The sequence below is a fragment of the Macaca thibetana genome, chromosome 2 (assembly GCF_024542745.1).
Source record: "Macaca thibetana thibetana isolate TM-01 chromosome 2, ASM2454274v1, whole genome shotgun sequence".
NCBI lineage: Eukaryota > Metazoa > Chordata > Mammalia > Primates > Cercopithecidae > Macaca > Macaca thibetana.
The window spans coordinates 177939370-177962630 of NC_065579.1; positions in this window are offsets into that span (position 1 = coordinate 177939370).

Here is a 23261-nt window from a genome sequence, read left to right on the forward strand (position 1 = left end):
AAGAGATTTCTATTTTTCAAACAGAAAAAATATCAATAGAAACAGAAAACAGACCAATGGGAGAGAATATATAAACAATGTAATACACATATTATTTATATGACAAGATCTTATATATATCTTTTAAATACATACATATTATATATTATGTATATAAGACATCTCTCTATGTGGAAGAAAGAATAGTATTCTGCTAATGCACAACTCTCTGTTTTACCTAAAGTACATAGTTCCTAATCATGGTGATGATAAAGCTAGAATGCCTTATGTTGAAACAAATGACTTCATTGCACCGCCCAGGATCAGTTAATCAGTGCTCTTTTATAATCAAACTATTTTATTTCCTGTTCTCTAGCTATGCAGCTACAGTAAATAATATTGTGAGATAATAATAGAAGTGTCCTTGTCCAATATGTTTTTTAGTGATTGCTCTTCCTCCACCCTTCATGCAGTAGTGAATTTTCTCCTTACCCACCAGCCTCAGGCTCAGAGATTTTATTTATAACAACAAAGATAAATTATTTATATTGAGTTTTAAATAGTCTCTTGAATTTTGCAATTGAGATAGTCTTGAAAATATGAGCCTTTGACGACAACAGCTAGTTTTATCTATTTCTTGGAAGTGGTGATGGTGGTTGTGTATATATGAAAGAGATAAAGAGCTTTGGATTAAGTGCTAATATTACTGCATGGCTTCTTATGTTGTTAAGCTACTGTAACCGAAGTTTAGAGGTTTAGATTTGCTTTCTACTATGATGGAAGCCTCTAACCATATGTCCTGGGGATAATCTTGTTCAATATTTATATTAATGACTTGCACGGTGACACAGGCTATATGACAGTAAGGTACACAGATGGCACAGAACAGATGCAGCTGGGATAGGTGCAAACATTTTGTGTGACAGCATAAATACAAGAGAAAAAAAAAAACAAGCAAACAAAAAACAAACTACAGCAACCCAAACTATTGTTGAACAAAGGGAAGGATAAAATCAAATAATAAAATTATATTCCACAAGGATAAATATAAACTCCAGCACTTTGTTGGTAATACACATGGAATAATCACAAATGACATTTAATGAGACTAAAACAGTTCTGTGACAGATAGTTGGATAATGACTTAGCAATAATATACAGCTGTTTTGAATAATTTGGCTCAAATTTACAGGAAAAATAACCAGGGTTGACTTGAGTCTTGTAGTATAGTATTATCTAACAAAAGGATTGCAGCATCTTTGTGACTTCTGTTATTAATCAATTTATAAGGGCCGTACTATTCATGCAGACCTATTTCTAATTAGATGGAGGAGTGCTCTTAATTTCTCTTTCTACCTCAAGTCTGTCACATCAGAATAGAGGCCTGTTATTCTGTTGTAATAATATTTCTTGTATTGTCTTCTTCATTGCCTATTTAGATTAATGGAAAATACAGGGTCAAATACTTTTCATCTCTTATGGGAAAAAGTACTAAAGGGAATTTCTTTGGGGTCCTCATAACCAATATAACTTATCTCTAATGCACACTAATTGTCTTGGCCTTTCAGGGTTGCTACAGCAAAATATCATACAGCAAATAGCCTATACACAACAGAAACTCGTGTCTGTAATTTTAAGAGTGGGAAGTCCAAGATCAAAGTGGCAGCAGAATCAGTGTCTTATAAAGGCTCATTTCCTGGTTCCTGGAGGGCTCTCTTTTTCCTGTGTCCTCATATGGTGGAAGGCGGTAGAGAGTTCCCCGAGGTCTGTTTCATAAATAAGGACACAATATGTCCTCTGCATAATCTAATCACCTTACTTCTAATACCATCACCTTGGAAATGAAGATTTTAACATATGAATTTTGGTTTTGGGGGGACACTAACATTTAGACCATTGCACTGATAAAAAGCATATATAAACCTAACCACAGTTTTGTGGCTATTGCTTTACTCTTTCCAAGGGAAAAATATATGAACATTATGTTAGGAATTTTCTTTAAAAATTCCACAGCTCTGTGTGTGAGTCTGTGTGTGTATGTTTGTTTCTCACGTTAGGCAAAAACGAAAGGAACACAAAGAACTTTCCCATATACAGTATGTTTTCCTATACAACTTAATAAAGTAGCAGTTAGAGTTGGAACTAACAGCACTCTGAGCTCTGCCCTATTGTACTCAATTTTCTGACCAGTATGATCACTTTGTATTCTAGGACTATATAGAAAGATGTAGAATAAAGAGAACTTTCTCATCCCAAGCTATACTCCTTTGTCAATGTCAAATGAATTCAAAAGACAAGCCTCTCCCATTGGGAAGCTATTTGCAAATAACAGTGACATTGTACTATAGGAAAACAAAGGCTGTCTGTAACATATCCTGAGGCTGGCAGTTTGTTATTATAAACTACTTACTCAGGACAATTTTATGACTGAAGAGTGTAGATTACAAATACACACACCTACACATGAATATCGCAGATATTATACTCACCTATGGAGAAATTTACAATAAAGTCCTATTGTGTTCAATTTGTAAGAAAAATAACATATATTCCTTGGGCCTAGACTATCATGCTATTTAAATCTTAAACTTTTCACTAAAACAAGAATATGGAAGATATGAGGTATGTAATTCAATGTGAAAAATAACTTTAAAAAGATTTTTCAACCCCTTTCATGTTGCTGGGTGCTAAATGGGAAGTATATGAAATATAATATATTAAATCAACTTGCTTCCAAATATTTTATGGAATTTTTCTCCCTAGTGAATAAGTACCTATCAAATTCACGGTCTTCTAAGACAATGGTCCCTTCAGAATAACTGAAACCCTTACACTTCTTCCAAGAGTTAGTAACAATAAATAACTATTACTTATAAAACGTGTAATGTTTTGCTAGTCAAAAAGATCTAACATTTATGAGTCCTTATAAAGCAATGGAGAAAATATCCTCCACTTTTACTTACAAAGGGAGACACCAGCTTAATGTTTTCTAGAAAATGAATTAATTGGTAGAATTATGTTCAATAAATTAAACCGTAATCCACCTCCCTTTTATTTGTACCCATTTATCACAATCACAGGTGCTTTTTTAAACCCATGCTTGACTTTCATGTATTTGAAAAACTTTCATGATCCTTTTATTTTTTTTTTCATTTTCTCCAAGCTAAAACAAGTTCCTTCAAGCACTACTCATTTTGTGAGATTTCCTTGCCTTTAAACATGGTAGCCACACTTTTCTGTATGAACTGTTATTTTTCAATAACCTGCTCAAAATTTACTTCTTGGAACTTAAGATATGTCTTTGAGTGTTACTGGCAACTGGAGAACACAGTGTCTACCCAATTGCTGAGTTTCTGCTTCCATCAATTTTGGTCCACATCAGGCAATCACTGTCATAGCAGTTGTGATATTCTCATCAGTGAACATAAGGTGATCTTGTTATGAACTGCTCTTAAGTTAGACTTTTCTCTCATCTCATGTTATACAGCTGGTTTTTTAACTCAAAAGCATATTTTACATTTAACACATGTAAAGTTTCATCTTGTTGGTTGTTGATCCTTGCTGTTTATTCATTTTGCTTTCTTGTTCTTTTTTTGGCAGTATGTTCTGAGTTCTATTATAAAATTTATTTTTATTGTGTACATTAAGGTATCCAACACCTGCCCCCTCCCGCCACACCCGACACAGACACATTGAAAGAGTCACTACAATCAATCTAATTAACAAAATCTATCACCTTACAAGGTTACCACTTGTGTGTTTTTGTATGCTGACAAAACTTAGCGTCTACCCTCTTAGAAAATGTCAAGTAGGCATTACAACATTGTTACCTACAGTCACCATGCTATAGATTTCCAGACCTTATTCATCTTGTATAACTGAAACTGTGTATCCTTTGACCAGCATCTCTCCATATCTGGCCTCTGCCATCTCTCAGTAACCATCATTCTACTCTCTACATCTATGAATTTGACAGTTTTAGATTCCACATGTTAGAGATATCATACAGTATTTGTCATTCCGCATCTGGCTTATTTCACTTAGCATAGTATCTTCTACCTCCATCATATTGTCACAAATGGCAGGGTTTTCTTCTTTTTAGAAGACTGTATAGTATTCCATTGTGTATATATATTATGTTTTTTTATTCACCTGATGTTGATGTACACTTGTGTGGTTTCTGTATCTTAATTATTGTGAATAATGTTAGAATGAACATGAGTGCACATACGTCTTTGAGATCTTTGAGATCGTGATTTCAGTTTTTTTTTTGGATAAATACCCAGCACGGAGATTGCTGGATCATAAAGTAATTCTCTTTTTAATTTTCTGAGGAACCTCCATAGTGTTTTTTGTATTGGTTGTAACAATTTACATTTCTACCGATAGCGTGCAAAGGTTCCTCTTTCTCTACAGCCTTGCTCACACTTATCCTTTGTTGTTGTTTGGACAGCTGTTCTAAAAGGTGGGAGGAAGTTTCTCACTGTGGTTTCAATCTGCATATTTCTGATGATTAGAGATGTAGAGCACCTTTCATATACTTGCTGGCCATTTGTGTGTCTGTGTGTACATGTATGTTTATGTATATACAATGTATATATGTATATTTGAATAACAACATACAGATTCATTTTATTTTATACAGCTGAACAATTCATGTCATCTCCAAGTTGTACATGCTTTCTATAATTTTGAACTCATCATAGAGATTTTTTATAAGATCTGTTCTGAGTTCTGTGGCACACTACAAGCCTGCTAGCTAAAATATTATTATATCATGTTTTCTGAGCATAGTTAATAATTAACCCTGAAAATACCACACTGTTTTTAACTTTCTTATATCAGTCACCACTATCTCTGGTGCTGGCATGCCTAGAAGAAAGTTAGGTTTGAATGTCATCTCTCCTATATCTGGGTTAACAAGGGGAAGAAAAACAGTGGGAAGAAAAACAAGCTTTTTTTTTTTCTTGTTTAACCTATAGAGTGATGATAATGCCCATCTTAAAGGCAGTAATAAGCATTTAATAAATAACTGTTAGAAAAACATAGAATCCACAGAAAAGTAGATATTTGATAAATATAATAAGTTTTATCTGTGCCTAAATCATTTAGTAAGATACCATAACATACATTATTAAAATGTCAGCTTAAATTCATATATTACCTCTGTGCTAGTCCTATTATATTAACAATGAGATTAATAAAATCGCATACACATCAAGATATTTAAAAATTAACAGAAAAAATGTGGAAAGCATATGAAATCTCTTTTTAAAAATTTAGTTGTTGGCAGTTGTATTAAATTAATGTGGATGGCTAATTTTATGATACTAGCACCACTTTTAGAAAGGTCTTTGGCATGACTCAACCTATATTTTTCTGATATGTTTTCTTAAGATATAGGAGATTCAATAATACCTTACAGGATTATTGATAATGATATCTTGTTTAATCTTTCTTGGGAATAATAAATTGATGTTACCGAATTAGTATGAATATCATTTTTATATAAACTTTTCAAATCTTAACTATGATAGAAATAAGTTTACTTACTAGGTGATTTAATTAGAGTATATAGTTTAACTCTGTATGTATGTGTATATATATGTATATATGTATTCAAGCAGTATTTCTTCAGAAGAGATCATTTCTGAAAAGTATGATATATTAGGTATAGATTTTCATTAATTAATTAACAAATAATTATCTTTTTGAGATGCGGTCTCGTTGAGCCACCCAGGCTGGGGTGCAGTGGCATGCTTATCATTCGCTGCATCCTGGAACCGCTGGGCTCAAGTGATCCTCCCACCCCAGCCTGCTGGGTAGCTGGACTACAGGTACATGCCACTGCATCTGGCTAATTTTCTTTGGTTTTCTCTCGTAACCACAAGTTCTTTCTACGTTATCCATGATACCCTCGAATTCCTGACCTCAAGTGATCCTCCTGGCTTGGTTTCCCAAAGTGCTGCAATTATAGGCATGAGTCACTATGCTCGGTTTAGGTATAGATTTTAATGACAACTCAGAAGTAAACATTTGAGTTTATTTGAGATTTAAACTGACTTAAAACAGGATAGCAAGAAAATAATACTATCTCCAGAGACAATAAACATAGTTGCGTGATTGCTGCCCAATGTTACATAATTTAAAGGTTGTAAAAAAAAAATAGCAATGTTAATAACCTTAAAATATATTTATTTTATTTTCTAAAATAAGCACAGATTTTCTAAAAAGAAAAAAATCCAAGAAAGAAATTCCTTATAGAGAGATTATAGCTTTTGTGTGATGTTCTCTTTGAAGACCGAAAAATGCAGGTTTATACATGTTTTAAGATATCAAGCAATATAAGAAGAAGTTATTGGAACAATAGACAAATAACAATATAACGGGAGTTCCGAAGAGATATCTAGCTATGATTTACTACTCAATTAGCTGCTTCTTTATTTCTACATTAATTTTTACTTCTTTTTTATAATTAATATCTGCTACAATACATAGCTCTTGAAAACATGAAAACAGAAGTAGTGCCTCACTGTGTCTTTTTATAAGATATATTCTACAGAATAACTTATCCATCAGTACTTGTTGACTAAATGTGTTATTACCCAGAGGGAATCTAGCAGTAGACAGAAGGAGAGAAAGGTATCAAAGTGATAAGTAGGTAAATGTAGCCAATACAGAGGAGAAAAAAATAGAAAATACAGAAAAAATAAAATTGAGTTCTACTGAGTACATAGATAACCAAGCACTCAGAAAAACAAAAACCAAAAAACAACAAAAAAACCCACAGTGGCGCACGCCTGTAATCCCAGCCCTCTGGGAGACTGAGGCGTTGGATCACCTGAGGTCAGGAGTTCAAGACCAGCCTGGCCACCATGGTGAAACCCCATCTCTACTAAAAAATACAAAAATTAACTGGGCATGGTGGTGCATGCCTGTAATCCCAGCTACTCGGGAAGCTGAGTCAGAAGAACTGCTTGAACTTGAGAGGTGGAGGTTGCAGTGAGCCGAGATCATGCCACTGCACTTCAGCCTTGGTGACAGAGCAAGACTCTGTCTCAAAAATACAAAAATAAACAAACAAAAAAACGCACACACACAAAACATGCCTCACCAATAATCTTGGTCAAAGCTGCAAGCTCCTTTTTCTATTCATGGTTGATGGAGATTCATGGTTGCCCTGGCAACAGGACTCTTTCCACTCCAGATCATGATAATTATAAATAGAACATATATAGGTATAGAACATATATATACACACACAAATATATATAATATATGAATATTCATGCTTATTATATATATAATATGTATGAAATTTATATAAAGTTTATGTGTGTGTTTGTGTGTATAAAGTACTACCTACTAATCTACCTACCTGCATATCTACCTATATACATAGAAATGGGATAAACAGTCATTAGTTTTTGGTCCATAAGTATGACTTGGAAACATGTCTAGAGAGGAGTTTTGCCATAGAAATTATATCATTATGGGGCATGATATGCCTTAGTATAGACAAGTATAATTGTGCCTATAGATAGAATGATGCTTTATTCCTGTGTCATCTAGCATATCAAAAACAATTAAATTTGATCATTTTATTATCTTAAAATATCATATCAAATTGATTCTTTCCCTTTGTATAACTTTTACAAGGAACATCAAAATGTTGTTCAATTTATGTAATTAACACATAAAATAATGAGTTTTGCACATGTTGACACTCAGTATTCAAATATATGTTAAGTTGTTTAATTATGCTTTTACTTTCTTCCAAAGTGTTTCTGTGATAATGTGGGTTTAATGTCACTTCTTTATTTGGATGAAGGAACTATATACAAGTTGATTCTGTTTCATTCATTTTTTAAATCATACATTAACAGAAACAATAAAATGCACAAAAGCAATGGGTTTGTTTTTGTTTTGCTTTGTCTGTAGAGTTTGTTTTTGCTTTTTTTTTTTTTTTTTTTTGGTTCTTACATCTTGATAAGAATATCTTTTGATTAGCAAATATATCATTTGTTTATGTTTTAAACATTTGCCGAATTAAGATACTTAGAAAATATCTTTTCATCTGTAATTTCTATAACCTAATTTCCTTACAAAAGACTAAGCTGCTTAGAGGAAAGTACTTTATAAGTTCAGCAAAACTATAGATAAAAACAACAGAGTCAACAATTAACAAATTATTAAGTGTTTGCAGTCATGGGACTTCGAGTTAGTCAATATTGTATTTGCAATAAGTTCATGTAGATTGTCTTTTAGGGTAAATACCTATCTAAAAAGAAAAAAAAAATCCCTTTTGAAAATAAGGGAAGAGATTTCTCCTACTCTTTTTTCGTGGAGCATTAACTTTAAGAAACTTCTAACTGCAAATACTTTTTCTGTCTTTTTGGAATGTATGCAAATCCTTTTAAAAGCTAAACTACACCTCTTACGAGGTTTATGATCCAGGAATGACGTTCTGTTCTTAAGGACCTCTTTTTGAAAGGTAATCATCAGGAAAGATAGTGTCCTTATTTCAGTTTCTGTGGGAAGGTAAGTACCTGGCTTTTCAGGGCACATTGGTACGAGTTGTAAGACCATTCCCTGACATGAAGACAGGAATAGTTTATTTTCCCTTTCATAAAGCTAATTGGCCAATCCAGAGAATCACTCCAATTGCCAAGTAAATTTAGGGTGAATTTATGTGACAAATGGTTCTGTCAAATTATCTTACTTGAGGACTAGCTATTGTTTATCATGAGAACATGTGTGTAATTGGTTAGATCTACTCAGCTGTATAAACGTGTAAGGTTTCTCTAGTTTTGAAATGTCTTAAGTGAATTGCCTTGATGTGCATGGCATTCTGGTTTAATATTTGCTCCATAAGAAACTTTCTTTTGCTTATATCTTTGTGGAGAAGTTTTCTAGGTTAGGAAAAGATTTTGATTTTAATTGTATATCTGCAGCAGTCCTCACCTACATGTTGCAATGAGCTTTAGATTCTAACTTGTAAGCTGTAACACTTTATTTTCAGTGACTTAAAATTTTTATTATTTTATTTTTCCTCTAGACATTGGAAAATGTACAATACCCATGAATACTTTAATAAAATTGTAATATCTTTTTACTTTTCTGAAGTTAACTAGAAAATAATGTATTAATTGCAGAAGATTTAAATTTCTGTCATTCTGTAAAATATGTATATATATGCATATACCTTACAATTAGATTGTCAATCATCATGTTGCTACAAAATTTAAGACTGACGTATCTAAAATGAATTCAGAATATGAAATATTTAAAAAAAATTTATATCATATTACAATCATGCAACAAAATCTCAGTGACAATAACTTCATTTATCAGTTTTATTATTCTAAGGTTCATTTTCACTTTACAAATAGAGTCTTAATTATATAAATATATATAATTTTACATTCATCTTTGACTGAAAACCTCTGCAAGTCCACCTAACATTGGCCAGAAGCAAATGATAGATATTTGTCAGGCAATATTGAATGGAGAAAAAAATAAAGAATAAAGTTTCTAAAAGTGGGGATTACCCAGGCAATATTGAATCTGCCAACTTGCATTTTAAAAAACGTCCATACATAAATATTGCTTGACTTTTGAGTACAGTGTGATTCATTCTTTTGAAAAGTTTATAACTTTAATATCTTGCCATAGTTTAATTATTTTAACTTCCTTTAATTTAGATTCTCCATTTATCCTTAATGGGAATATCTTACCTAATATCTCTGACTATATGGCTGCAGATTTTACATCGGTAGTCTTCATATTACAACTTTGTATCTACTAATATTATAAAAAATCATTTGAATTATGCCAGAGGAGTAAAAGTTTGGTGGAAAAAAGAAAGTGGCAAAAAAATTAAATTTATGCTTACTGTTTTAATGAGAATTCATGTTATCTCCCATTTCTCTCCTCTCTCTCTTAACTGTCTCTCTTACTTTCAGATGTTCAGCAAGTAAGGCTTTATACTTTTATGAAATACAGTGGCTTAGTATAAGTATTTAATTCCAGTTGATTCTCAAGATTATCGTCATATATTGACTTAAAAAGAATCTTAAATAAACACCCTGAGAAATGGCTTTGTCCTGAAGAAACATTTAATAAAGGATAAAAACAAAAAGCTGGTTTCAAACCAGTCCAACTTGGATATTCAAATTGATACTCAACTTATGTCAACTTGTCAATTATTCATCTCTTTTATCATTAAGAAAGAAAATATAATTTGAATTGATTTTCTCTCTTTTCTGACTCTGGTATTTAATTGTGGCCTTAGATTTTTCCTCTGAGATATTTTGTCTCTTTCTAGCGTATATTTTGCTGTACATACAAGGTCAAGAGATATTAAGGGGGCATTAAAAAAAAAACTTTTATTTTAGGTTCAGGTGTACACGTGCAGTTTTGCTATATAGGTAAATTGCATGTTGTGGGTGTTCAATGTGCAAATTGTTTCATACGCCAGGTAATAAATGTAGTACCTGATGTACTATTCACAAGAAGGCCTTTTTAAAAGCAACTTAAATATATTATTTGTCTCTAAAACTTTTTTCCCATTTGTGATATGTGCAACTTAACCTTGTTTTCCTCTTCATAATGAATAATTACTCATAAACAACAAAAACCAAAACATATATCAATTAAACAGGAAAATGCACCCTTTGAAAAATTCTGAATTTGTAAATGACTTCATGTTTTAAAATGTTCTTGATAAATTTCCATGAAAAAAATCATGTATATGATTTCCTGATTATTTTCTAAAGAGAATGAAGTGCCCATGTCGGAGTTACAGACTCTATTTGAATCACTTTTACATTCTATGTTATATGCATATAAAATGGTTTTCTTAATTAAACTCTTACTCAAAATTCTTGGTTTTATCTTCATGGTATCATCAACGATGTTAGTTCCTTTTGTTCTAGTGTCATTTTTCAAAGAGAAACGTATTGTATAGCTTTCTGAAGATTATTCTCTGCATGGCAAACCATAGAAACAAACAACAATTCAATGCTCTGTGACCTTTGCCCTTACTGGTCAGGGTTTGAAGTCACTGCTTGGGGCCACTGGCACAGTCAACATTTTGATACATCCACACCTGTTTGCCATTGTATTTGTTTTCTGTAACTACTTTTCAAAAATCTTTAAATTCCACACTTAAAATTTTACCCCTACTGCTTTGGAAAGTTTATTCCTAAATAAAACTTAGAGGGACAAAGTTTCCTCTTCAGGTTTTGACTGAAACATTAACAGTAATATTTATATACCTCTCCTGGAACCTTTGAATTCTATCTTTAAGAATACATTAAATGTTCACAATATTTTATGTAACACTGTTAATACGTATGTAGGCCTGTGTACAGACAGATAGACTGAGTTTTACCATATGGCATGTTAAACTATGTTACTTAAAGAGAAAATGAGTAAATGTGACTGGTGTTGGCATTATTTTAATAAAAACATATTCTTTTCAATGTTAGAAATGTTGAAAGGAATATTATTGGTACACAGTTTAATTAACATAATGATGACACCCAATACACTGTAGTGATTATGGTCAGCTGGTTGTCTTATGATGTGTTTGTGTTTTGGGAGATAGACATCAAGCTGAAATCACTGATAAAAGAATCATTATAAATTTTAAACTCTACATTATCAATGCCCATCGATTTTCCCAAGACATAATATGCTTTCAAGCATGATGTTTCCTTTACTCTAAGTATATGTTAACAAAAGGCACATGTATATTTTAAAAGCAATAGAGTTGAAAAATATCACAACATTCTGAGTTTACTTCCTTAGCCCTTGGCCAATATCAATTTGAGTATTAAGTATCCCAATTTTATTTTCTGTTCTTCTGCAGTTATCTTGGTCAGTATTACATCTTGGTCCACATGATTTCTCATCTATGTGTTTGTTAGTCCATAGAATTTGAAATTAGATTTTTCTTTAGGGAGTATAATAATAGAAGTGTATCCACTGTTGTTTTGAGGTTACTTTAAGATTATAATACAATATTATAGTCAACATAGCAAATGGATTCTGGTTGCTTTCCTTGATCTAGATATTATATGTTGAACATTCATAGTAACCATTTATCTTCATTTTGAGAATATAAATGCTGGGTGTTAGAAGCATTCTATTTATAGTTTTAGTACAAGGTTGAATGCACTTATCACACTTCATTGGTTGCACATTTTAGACTTAGAAAAAGCGTTAAGAGTCTTTTTTATTGATTCACAGGCTAAGCAATTTCACTTTTTGTTTTCCCACTTTGACCTACAACCCTAGGATCCATTAGGGCACTACAATAGCAAGGTGTAGACACATCAACAACAAAGAAATAGAACTAAAATGACAGTGTCTCCAGCTACAGATGCATTGACAGACCTGAAAATTCAAACATAGAAAAGGCAGGTGTTTTTCATGCTGGGAAGTGGAGTTCTCAAGAGAGCCATCTCAGACTGAAGAACATGATATGAAAATCAATAAAGGCCCTATTGTGCTACTGAAGTGTCCAGGAAGTGTCATTTTATATCTTGCTAGTAGATATCTAAAGGAAGTTAAAGCTACTTTGCTCATAGTAATTGGATGAATCCTCTTTCATCAGTGGTCTATTTTGCTGTTCAATGTAAACCGAAATATACTGTGGGGTCCTGTTTGAAATGGGATATTATGAAAGTGAATTATGAAAACTGTTAGTTTTTTTCACATATGTAAGAATGGAATCACTGATGTTTTCTACTCTCAAAATTCCTTTAATTACATGTGAATTTAAAGAACTAACTGTAAATACTATACTAGGCAAATTGATAGAAATTGTGGTTGGGGAAACATCATGTTGGTTAACCAAGGAAATAAACTTAAAAGGCATCATTGCAAACATCAAGATGATTTGCAGAAGTTTAATTATTGATTTGAAAGTTTTAATTTTGTAAATATATATTGCATTAAGCTGGAAAAGTTGTATGTTCGGAGTTATTTAGGTTGGTGCAAAAGTAAATGTGGCTTTTGCCTTCAAAAGTAATTGCAAAACCACAATTACTTTTCACCAACCTGATAACATAGATATTATTTCCAGAATTTCTAGAATCTTTATTGCTTTGTACTACTGAACATCTTGTTTTCTAAGATCACTATAATAGAAATTTCGAGAATTCTGTGGCAACTATGTGTGGTTTATCCAAAATCACTTGCCAATTTTTTCTTAGCATTTTACACCAAGTATATTTCTCCTATAAAAATTCTAATAGTATCTTATTGCTACTACATGATATTTGAAAGAGAATAAGGGGAAATAGTTATTGAAACTTGAGGTTTCTATTTTAGATTCTACACTTTATTTTCCTTTTACTTCTATTTTATTGCACAAATAGTTTGAAATGCTCTAAATCTTTAAATTGACATAATTATCCTGAAAATTTAAAAACTTCAGAATATGAATGTTTACTTAATTAAAATGAGTTTTATTGTTTATCAGTTAGTGCAAAACCCTAGAGGTCAGAATTTGTTTATTCAATAAGCAATTTTTGAGAAATGACTATATAAAAATAACTGTGTACTACACTGGCCCCACAAAAACTAGTGTATAACCTCAAAGGTGAAAATAGACAAAATCAGAAGTGAAAAGATAAGGGGACAAAGATGCTTTAATTGGGAAGTGAAGAAATTAGGACTATGTTAATTACACACACTGCTATTAGCTGTCTCAGTATATATGGCAAAGCAAATACATTTTTGTCATTTTGAAACCCTAAAATCTATCTCAAGGGTATAAAATCTATCTCAAGGGTATAAAATCTATCTCAAGGGTATAAAATCTATCTCAAGAGTATAAAATATTTTACTTTTAAATAATGCCATATATATATATATATATATATAATGTCAGATTTGAATAATAATTTTTCATACCATTTTTTATAAATTAATCTTTAAAAGATGGTATAATGTACTTAGTTAAGATGTGTCAATAACACGAGACTGTATTTTAAAATAGTACCCAGGACTAAGGGAGTGGTGGAGAAACAGCCAGGAAATTTAGGTAAGAGTCAGAAGGCTAAATCAACCAAATGACAAATGCAGTGAAAGTTGCTTTTATATTAACATATAAATGGTGACATAGTGATTGTCTCATTGCAGAAATTGTTTTATAATTAATGGCTTTTGAACATCTTTTAGGGTTTTAATGAAAGGGCTTCTATGAAATTTTAAAATTAGTAAAATAGTGAAATTATATTACCTGGAAGACTTCTATTGAGGTAAAAATTAATCATGTTATTTTACCAGTGATACTACTTAGCAATGGCTAGAGAGCAAAGAGGTTAGGGGATTGTTTTACCAGTAGAGTCTAAGGGCGTGCACCCAAGATGGCCAAATAGGAACATCTCCAGCCTCCAGCTCCCAGCACAAGCGACACAGAAGACGGGTGATTTCTGCATTTTCAGCTGAGGTACTGGGTTCATCTCACTGGGAAGTGCCGGACAATCAGTGCTGGTCAGCTGGTGCAGCCCGACTAGCGAGAGCTGAAGCAGGGCGAGGCATCGCCTCAACCGGGAAGTGCAAGGGGGAAAGGAATCCCTTTTCCTAGCCAAGGGAAACTGAGACACACAACACCTGGAAAATCGGGTAACTCCCACCCCAATACTGTGCTTTACCAAGGGTCTCAGCAAACGGCACACCAGGAGATTATATGCCACACCTGGCCCAGAGGGTCCCATGCCCACGGAGCCTCCGTCATTGCTAGCACAGCAGTCGGAGATCTAACTGTAAGGCAGCAGGGAGGCTGGGGGAGGGGCACCCATCATTGCTGAGGCTTAAGTGGGTAAACAAAGCCACCGGGAAGCTCGAACTGGTGGAGCCCACCGCAGCTCAAGGAGGCTGGTCTCCCTCTGTAGACTCCTCCTCTGGGGACAGGGCATAGCTAAACAAAAAGCAGCAGAAACCTCAGCAGAGGTCAATGCCACTGTCTGATAGCTTTGAAGAGAGCAGTGGATCTCCCAGCATGGAGGAGGTTGGGCAGAGGTCAATGCCCCTGTCTGATAGCTTTGGAGAGAGCAGTGGATCTCCCAGCACGGAGGAGGTTGAGATCTGAGAATGGACAGACTGCCTGCTCAAGTGGGTCTATGACCCCTGAGTAGCCTAGCTGGGAGACATCCCCCACTAGGTGCAGACCGACACCTCACACTTACACGGTGGGGTACACCCCAAGATGAAGCTTCCAGAGCAAGAATCAGACAGCAACACTTGCTGTTCAGCAATATTCTATCTTCTGCAGCCCCCGCTGCTGATACCCAGGCAAACAGGGTCTGGAGTGGACCTCAAGCAAACTCCAACAACCTACAGCTAAGGGTCCTGACTGTTAGAAGGAAAACTAACAAACAGAAAGGACACCCACACCATAACCCCATCAGTACGTCACCATCATCAAAGACCAAAAGCAGATGAAACCACAAAGATGGGGAAAAAGCAGTGCAGAAAAGCTGGAAATTCAAAAAATCAGAGCGCATCTCCCCCTCCAAAGGAATGCAGCTCATCACCAGCAATGGAACAAAGCTGGATGGAGAATGACTTTGACGAGTTGAGAGAAGAAGGCTTCAGTCGATCAAACTTCTCAGAACTAAAGGAGGAACTACATAACCAGTGCAAATAAACTAAAAACCTTGAAAAAAGAATGGATGAATGGATGACTAGAATAATTAATGCAGAGAAGACCTCAAAAGAACTGACAGAGATGAAAACCATAACATAAGAACTACATGACAAATGCACAAACTTCAGTAACTGACTCGATCAACTGGAAGAAAGAGTATCAGCGACTGAAGATCAAATGAATGAAATGAAGTGAGAAGAGAAGTGTGGAGAAAAAAGAGTAAAAAGAAATGAACAAAGCCTCCACAAAGTATGGGATTATGTGAAAAGACCAAATCTATATCGGATTGGTGTGTCTGAAAGTGATGGGGAAAATGGAACCAAGTTGGAAAACACTCTGCAGGATATCATTCAGGAGAACTTCCCCAACCTAGTAAGGCAGGCCAACATTCAAATTCAGGAAATACAGAGAACACCACAAAGATACTCCTCAAGAAGAGCAACTCCAAGACACATAATTGTCAGATTCACCAAAGTTGAAATGAAGGAAAAAAATGTTAAGGGCAGCCAGAGAGAAAGGTCAGGTTACCCACAAAGGGAAGCCCATCAAACTAACAGCGGATCTCTCGGCAGAAACTCTAAAAGCCAGAAGAGAGTGGGGGCCAATATTCAACATTCTTAAAGAAAAGAATTTTCAACCCAGAATTTCATATCCAGCCATACTAAGTTTCATAAGTGAAGGAGAAATAAAATCCTTTACAGACAAGCAAATACTTAGAGATTTTGTCACCAACAGGCCTGCCCTACAAGAGATACTGAAGGAAGCACTAAACATGGAAAGGAACAACCAGTACCAGCCATTGGAAAAACATGTCAAAATGTAAAGTCCATCGATGCTAGGAAGAAACTGCATCAACTAACGAGCAAAATAACCAGTTAATATCATAATGGCAGGATCAAGTTCACACGTAACAATATTAACCTTAAATGTAAATGGACTAAATGGTCCAATTAAAAGACACAGATTGGCAAATTGGATAAAGAGTCAAGACCCATCAGTTTGCTGTATTCAGAAGACACATCTCACATGCAGAGACACACATAGGCTCACAATAAAGGGATGGAGGAAGATTTACCAAGCAAATGGAAAACAACAACAACAAAAAAAGCAGGGGTTGCAATCCTAGTCTCGGAAAAAACAAACTTTAAACCATCAAAGATCAAAAGAGACAAAAAAAGGCCATTGCATAATGGTAAAGAGATCAATTCATCAAGAAGAGCTAACTATCCCAAATATATATGCACCCAATACAGGAGCACCCAGATTCATAAAGCAAGTCCTTAGAGACTTACAAAGAGACTAGACTCCCATACAATAATAATGGGAGACTTTAACACCCCACTATCAGCATTAGACAGATCAACGAGACAGAAAGTTAACAAGGCTATCCAGGAATTGAACTCAATTCTGCACCAAATGGACCTAATAGACATCTACAGAACTCTCCACCCCGAATCAACAGAATATACATTCTTCTCAGCACTACATTGCACTTCTTCCAAAATTGACCACATAGTTGGAAGTAAAGCATTCCTCAGCAAATGTAAGAGAACAGAAATTATAACAAACTGTCTCTCAGACCACAGTGCAATTAAATTAGAACTCAGGACTAAGAAACTCAATCAAAACTGCTCAACTACATGGAAACTGAACAACCTGCTCCTGAATGACTACTGGGTACATAACGAAATGAAGGCAGAAATAAAGATGTTCTTTGAAACCAATGAGAACAAAGATACAACATACCAGAATCTCTGGGACACATTTAAAGCAGTGTTTGAGGGAAATTTATAGCACTAAATGCCCACAAGAGAAAGCTGGAAAGATCTAAAATTGACACCCTAACATCACAATTAAAAGAACTAGAGAAGCAAGAGCAAACATATTCAAAAGCTAGCAGAAGGCAAGAAATAACTAAGATCAGGGCAGAACTGAAGGAGATAGAAACACAAAAAACCCTCCAAAAAATCAATGAATCCAGGAGCTGGTTTTTTTGAAAAGATCAACAAAATTGATAGACTGCTAGCAAGACTAATAAAGAAGAAAAGAGAGAAGAATCAAATAGTCACAATAAAAAATGATAAAGGGGTTATCACCACCAAACCCACAGAAATGCAAACTACCATCAGAGAATACTATAAACACGTCTATGCAAATAAACTGGAAAATCTAGAAGAAATGGACAATTTCCCGGACACTTACACTCTCCCAAGACAAATCAGGAAGAAGTTGAATCCCTGAATAGACCAATAGCAGGCTCTGAAATTGAGGCAATAATTAATAGCCTACCAACAAAAAGAAGTCCAGGACCAGACGGATTCACAGCCGAATTCTACCAGAGGTACAAGGAAGAGTCGGTACCATTCCTTCTGAAACTATTCCAATCAATAGAAAAAGAGGGAATCCTCCCTAACTCATTTTACGAGGCCAACATCATCCTGAAGAGCCTGACAGAGATACGACAAAAAAAAGAATTTTAGACCAATATCCCTGATGAACATCGATGCAAAAATCCTCACAAAATACTGGCAAACGGAATCCAAGGATCTAAATTTCATTTACAGAGCTGGCAAAAAATGATAAGACCTTTCCTCTTTCTCCATCAATCAGTGGTGCTGGGAGAGAAAATCCATTATTTCAGTGGTGCTGGCTCTCTCTCTCTCTCTCTCTCTGTCACCCAGGCTGGAGTGCAGTGACAACATCTCACCTCACTGCAACCTTCACCTCCATGGTCCCTCCTGCCTCAGCCTTGATTAGCTGGGAATACACGCATGGGCCACCACGTCTAGCTGATTTTTTGTATTTTTAGTAGAAATGGGGTTTCACCATGTTGACCAGGCTGGTCTCAAACTCCTGACCTCAACTGATCCACCTGCCTTGGCCTCCCCAAATGCTGGGATTCCAGGCTCCTATAATATATTTTCTTAATTAGTCATTTCAACTGAGATTTATAAAAGTAAAATGTTTTTTGAGAAGATCTAAATTCAAGTTACAAAATTAAAAATGTATTTTATCAATTCTAAGATGCACATTTTTCTCATTTTATTATCTGTGAAGTTGGAATCCATTTTACAATTATGGCAACTTAGCACTGTGTAAAAGTTAAGCTAGCAATTTATTTTTCTTATGCAGTGACACAAATCATGACACATAATTTATAGCCTCTTAGAGTTGATATATGGAATCTAATTACATACATGGCAATTTAAAACAATGAATAGCCATATTTACAGCAGCTGTGATTGAACAGCAGCTATAATATCTGAAAACAATAGAGAACAGAGTTTAATTCACCTGTATAGGTTCCATCAAAATTTTTCTCATTTTTTTCTCTTGCTAGTCCTAAACATTCAGTTTCATTTCCTAAAGTTATCTACATGAAAAAAAGTTTTTTTTTCCTATATTGAAACTCCTCTCTCCTCTTTATCCTCCATAGTGCTTATAGCTATATGTCTAAAATAATTCAATTATGCTATACTCTTTATTTAAATTTCTCAGTCCCTCTATAGCATTTTCAGGATACATTTCCAACCCCAGCATGACATACAGAATCCATTATGATCTGGTTCCTATTCACCTTTGTTTTTCATTGCTCTCCACTTTTGATCTCCACCTCATCTATCTTTACCAAGCTATCTGGATTCCCCAACTATGAATCTTCCTTATAATTGCACATGTTGTATTCTCTGTGAGTACTTTGTCTTATACAATTATTGAACATAATGTAACATCAATAGATTTTCCTAAAGAAATGAATAAATTGAATGGATAATTATGGATTGGTCATTTATGTGTATCAAAAACAGCAATCTAATTACTTAGAAAATTTCTAAAAAGGTCAATTTCACTCACATAGATTTTTTTTTTTGAGACAGGGTCTTCCTCTGTTGCCCAGGCTGGAGTGCAGTGTGTAATCATGGCTCACTGTAGCCTTGACCTACTGCCCTCAATCTGTCCTCCCACCTCAGCCTCCCGAGTAGATGGGACAACAACACATGCCACCATGTGTTTTTAATTTTTGTAGGGATGGGTCTCACAATGTTGCCCAGGCTTGTCTCAAACTCTCGGGCTGAAGTGATCCTCCTGCCTCCGCCTACCGCCTCCCACAGTGCTAGGATGACAGGCATGAACCACTGTGCCCAGCCACGTAGATAGTTTCTACAATCACATTTCTGCTATTTATTCCTTTTACTAATTAGCCTATATGCACATGAATGTTAATACAAAAAAAACTTGAGATATTTTGTTGTCAGCCCCCCAAGTGTGTTTTAATTTAGACCTTTATAAAAATTACCAAATGCTCTAGTACCTGTTCATATCTGTTTCATGCACTAATAAGATGATAGCGCTGTTTTAGGGGAAAACAAGATGATCTCATGAAATGGGTTTTACCCATTAAACGACAATTTTCTCAATTATTTTTAAGTGTCTTCTTGGGTCCCACTGTCAAGAATTGTTCGCTCACTTTAGTACCTGGGATAAACATTTTTAGTGGGTCTAGGATTCTGTGTTGATCTCACTCTACTTAATTATTTTTAAAATGAACTTTCTGAAATTTAACATGTATAATAATTGTCTGAATAAATTTATATAAATGAAAACTCCTAGGGCTCACCCTAGGGTTCTGTTTCTTTAGATTAAGGAATGTGTTCTCATAACATGCATTTTTAATAGACCTTACTTTTTAGAGCAGTTGTATCATACAGGATGTAGGAATCATGCAGGATGCAGTCACAGCCAAAATGAGCAGGAGGTACAGAGATTTCTGTACACCCACTGCCCCCATATACACACAGAATCTCCCATTATCAACGTCTCCCACCAGATGGGTACATTTGTTACAATTAGGAACCTACATTCACACCTCATTGTCACTCAAAGTGCATGGTTTACATTAGGGTTCACTCTTGGTGTTGCACATTTTACGGATTTGGATCAATGTACAATGACATGTATCTGTAATTATACATTCATACAGAATATTTTCACTATTCCAAATGTTCTCTGTGCTCTGCCTATTAGTCATTCGCCACACCCCCCAATACTAAAGTACACGTCTAACAAAATATGATCATTCCATGTCAACCACTGACTTTTTACTGCCCCCATAGCTTTGCCTTTTCCAAAATGCCATACAGTTGGGATCACACAGGATGTAGTCTATTCAAATTGGCTTTGCTCACTCACTAATATGCATTTAGGATTCCTCCAGGTCTTTTCCTGGCTCTATAGCTCATTCTTTTTACACTGAATAATATTCCATTTTCTAGATGTACTGCTGTTGATTTTTTCATTCACCCACTGAAGGGCATCTTGGTTGCTTCCAAGTTTGCAACTTATGAATAAAGCTGCTCTAAATATCTGTTTGCAGGTTTTGTGTGGATACAAGTTTTCAACATCTTTGGTTAAATACCCAGTAGTGTGATTTCTGAACCTTGTAGTAAGAGGGTGTTTGTTTTTTAAGTAACTGCCAATCTTTCTTCCAAAACAGTTGTACTATTTCTCATTGCCACTGCCAAGGAATGAGAGTTTCTATGGCTCCACATCCTGGGTAGCATTTGGTGTTGTGAGTGTTTGAAATTTGGTCATTCTAATATGTGTGCAATGGTGTCTCATTGCTGTTTTCATTTACATTTCACTTATGTCATATAAAGTGGAGCATCTTTTCATACATTTAACTTGCCAGCTGAATGTCTTCTTTGGTGAGATATCTGTTAAGGTCTTTAGCTAACTTTTTTCCTAGAGTTGTTTATGTTCCTGTTTTTGAGTTTTAAAAGATTTGTGTATGTTTTGAATAGCAGTCCTTTATTTGTTATGTCTTTTACAAATATTAATATTTTCTCTCTGTCTGTGGCTTGTCCTTTCATTTACTTAACAGTGTCTTTCACAGAACAGAAATTTGTAATTTTAATGAAGTCCAGCTTATCAATTTTTTTTCATTGTTCATGACTTTGATGTTGTATCTGAAAAACCATCACCAAACCCCACATCATGTAGATTTTCTCCTATGTTATCTTTTAGGAGTATTATAATTCCATGTTTCATGTTTAGATCTGCAATCCATTTTGAGTTCATTTACAAATCCATTTGTGTGGGGTGTAAGGTCTGTGTCTAGAGTCATTTTTAAAATGCAGATTTCCACTTTTTTCTCAACATTATTTATTAGAAAAAAACTATCTTTTCTTCATTGCATTATCTTTTCTCTTTCATCAAACATCAGTTGACTATATTTTTGTGGCTTGATTTCTGGGCCATCTATTCTGTTTCATCAATCTATTTGCTATTCTTTTGCCAACACCACACTCTCATAATAACTGTAGGTTTAGAATGTTTTGAAATCTGATAATGTTAGTTCTTGAACTTTGTTCTTGTCCTTTAATATTTTGTTAACTACATTCTGAGTCTTTCTCCTTGCCATATAAACTTTTTAAAAAACTTTTGTTTTAAGTTCAGGGGTATATGTGCAGGATGTGCAGGTTTGTTACATAGGTAAATGTGTGTCATGGAGGTTGGTTGTACAGATTATTTTATCACCCATGTTTTAAGCCTAGTATCCATTAGTTACTTTTTTCTGCTTTTCTTCCTCCTCTTACCCTCCACCCTCTGATAGGCCCCAGTGTGTGCTGTTCCTCTCTATGCATCCATCTGTTTTCATTATTTAGCTCCCATTTATGAATGAGAACATATGATAATTGGTTTTCTGTTCCTACATTAGTTTGCTAAAGATAATAGTCTCCAGCTCCATCCATGTCTCCCCAAAGGGCAGGTCTCATTCTGTTTCATGGATGCATAGTCCTCCACGGTGTGTATGTATCACATGTTCCTTATGCAGTCTATCACTGATGGGCATTTGGGCTGATTCCATATCTTTGGTATTGTGAACAGCTCTACAGTGAAGATATGTGCACATGTGTCTCTATAATAGAACAGTTCATATTTCTTTGGGTATATACCCAGTAATGGGACTGCTGGGTTGAATGGTGTTTTGTTTTTAGGTCTTTGAGGAATTGCCACACTGTCTTCCACTATGGTTCAAAAAATGTATACTCCCACCAACAGGGTAAGTGAAATTTTGCTCCACAACCTTACCAGCATCTGTTATTTTTTTACTTTTAGCTATTCTGACTGGTGTGAGATGATAGCTCATTATTATTTTGATTTACATGACTCTGATTATTAGTGATGTTGAGATTTTTTTCATACACTTGTGGGGCAGATGTATGTCTTTTTTGAGAAGTGTCTGTTCCTGTCCTTTGCTCAGTTTTAATGGGGTTGTTCATTCTTTCTTGTAAATTTAGTGTAAGTTTTTTATAGATGCTGGATATTAGACCTTTATCAGATGCATAGTTTGCAGAAATGTTCTCCCATTCTGTAGGTTATCTGTTTATTCTGCTAATAGTTTCTTTTGCTGTGCAGAAGCTCTTTGGTGTAATTAGATCCCATTTGTCAATTTTTGGTTTTGTTGCAATTACTTTTGGCATCTTTGTCATGAAATCTTTTCCTATGTCCTGAATAATATTGCTAGGTTTTCTTCTGGGGATTTTATAGTTTTGGCTTTTATACTTGACTCTTTAATCCACCTTGAGTTAATTTTTGTATATGGTGTAAGGAAGGGGTC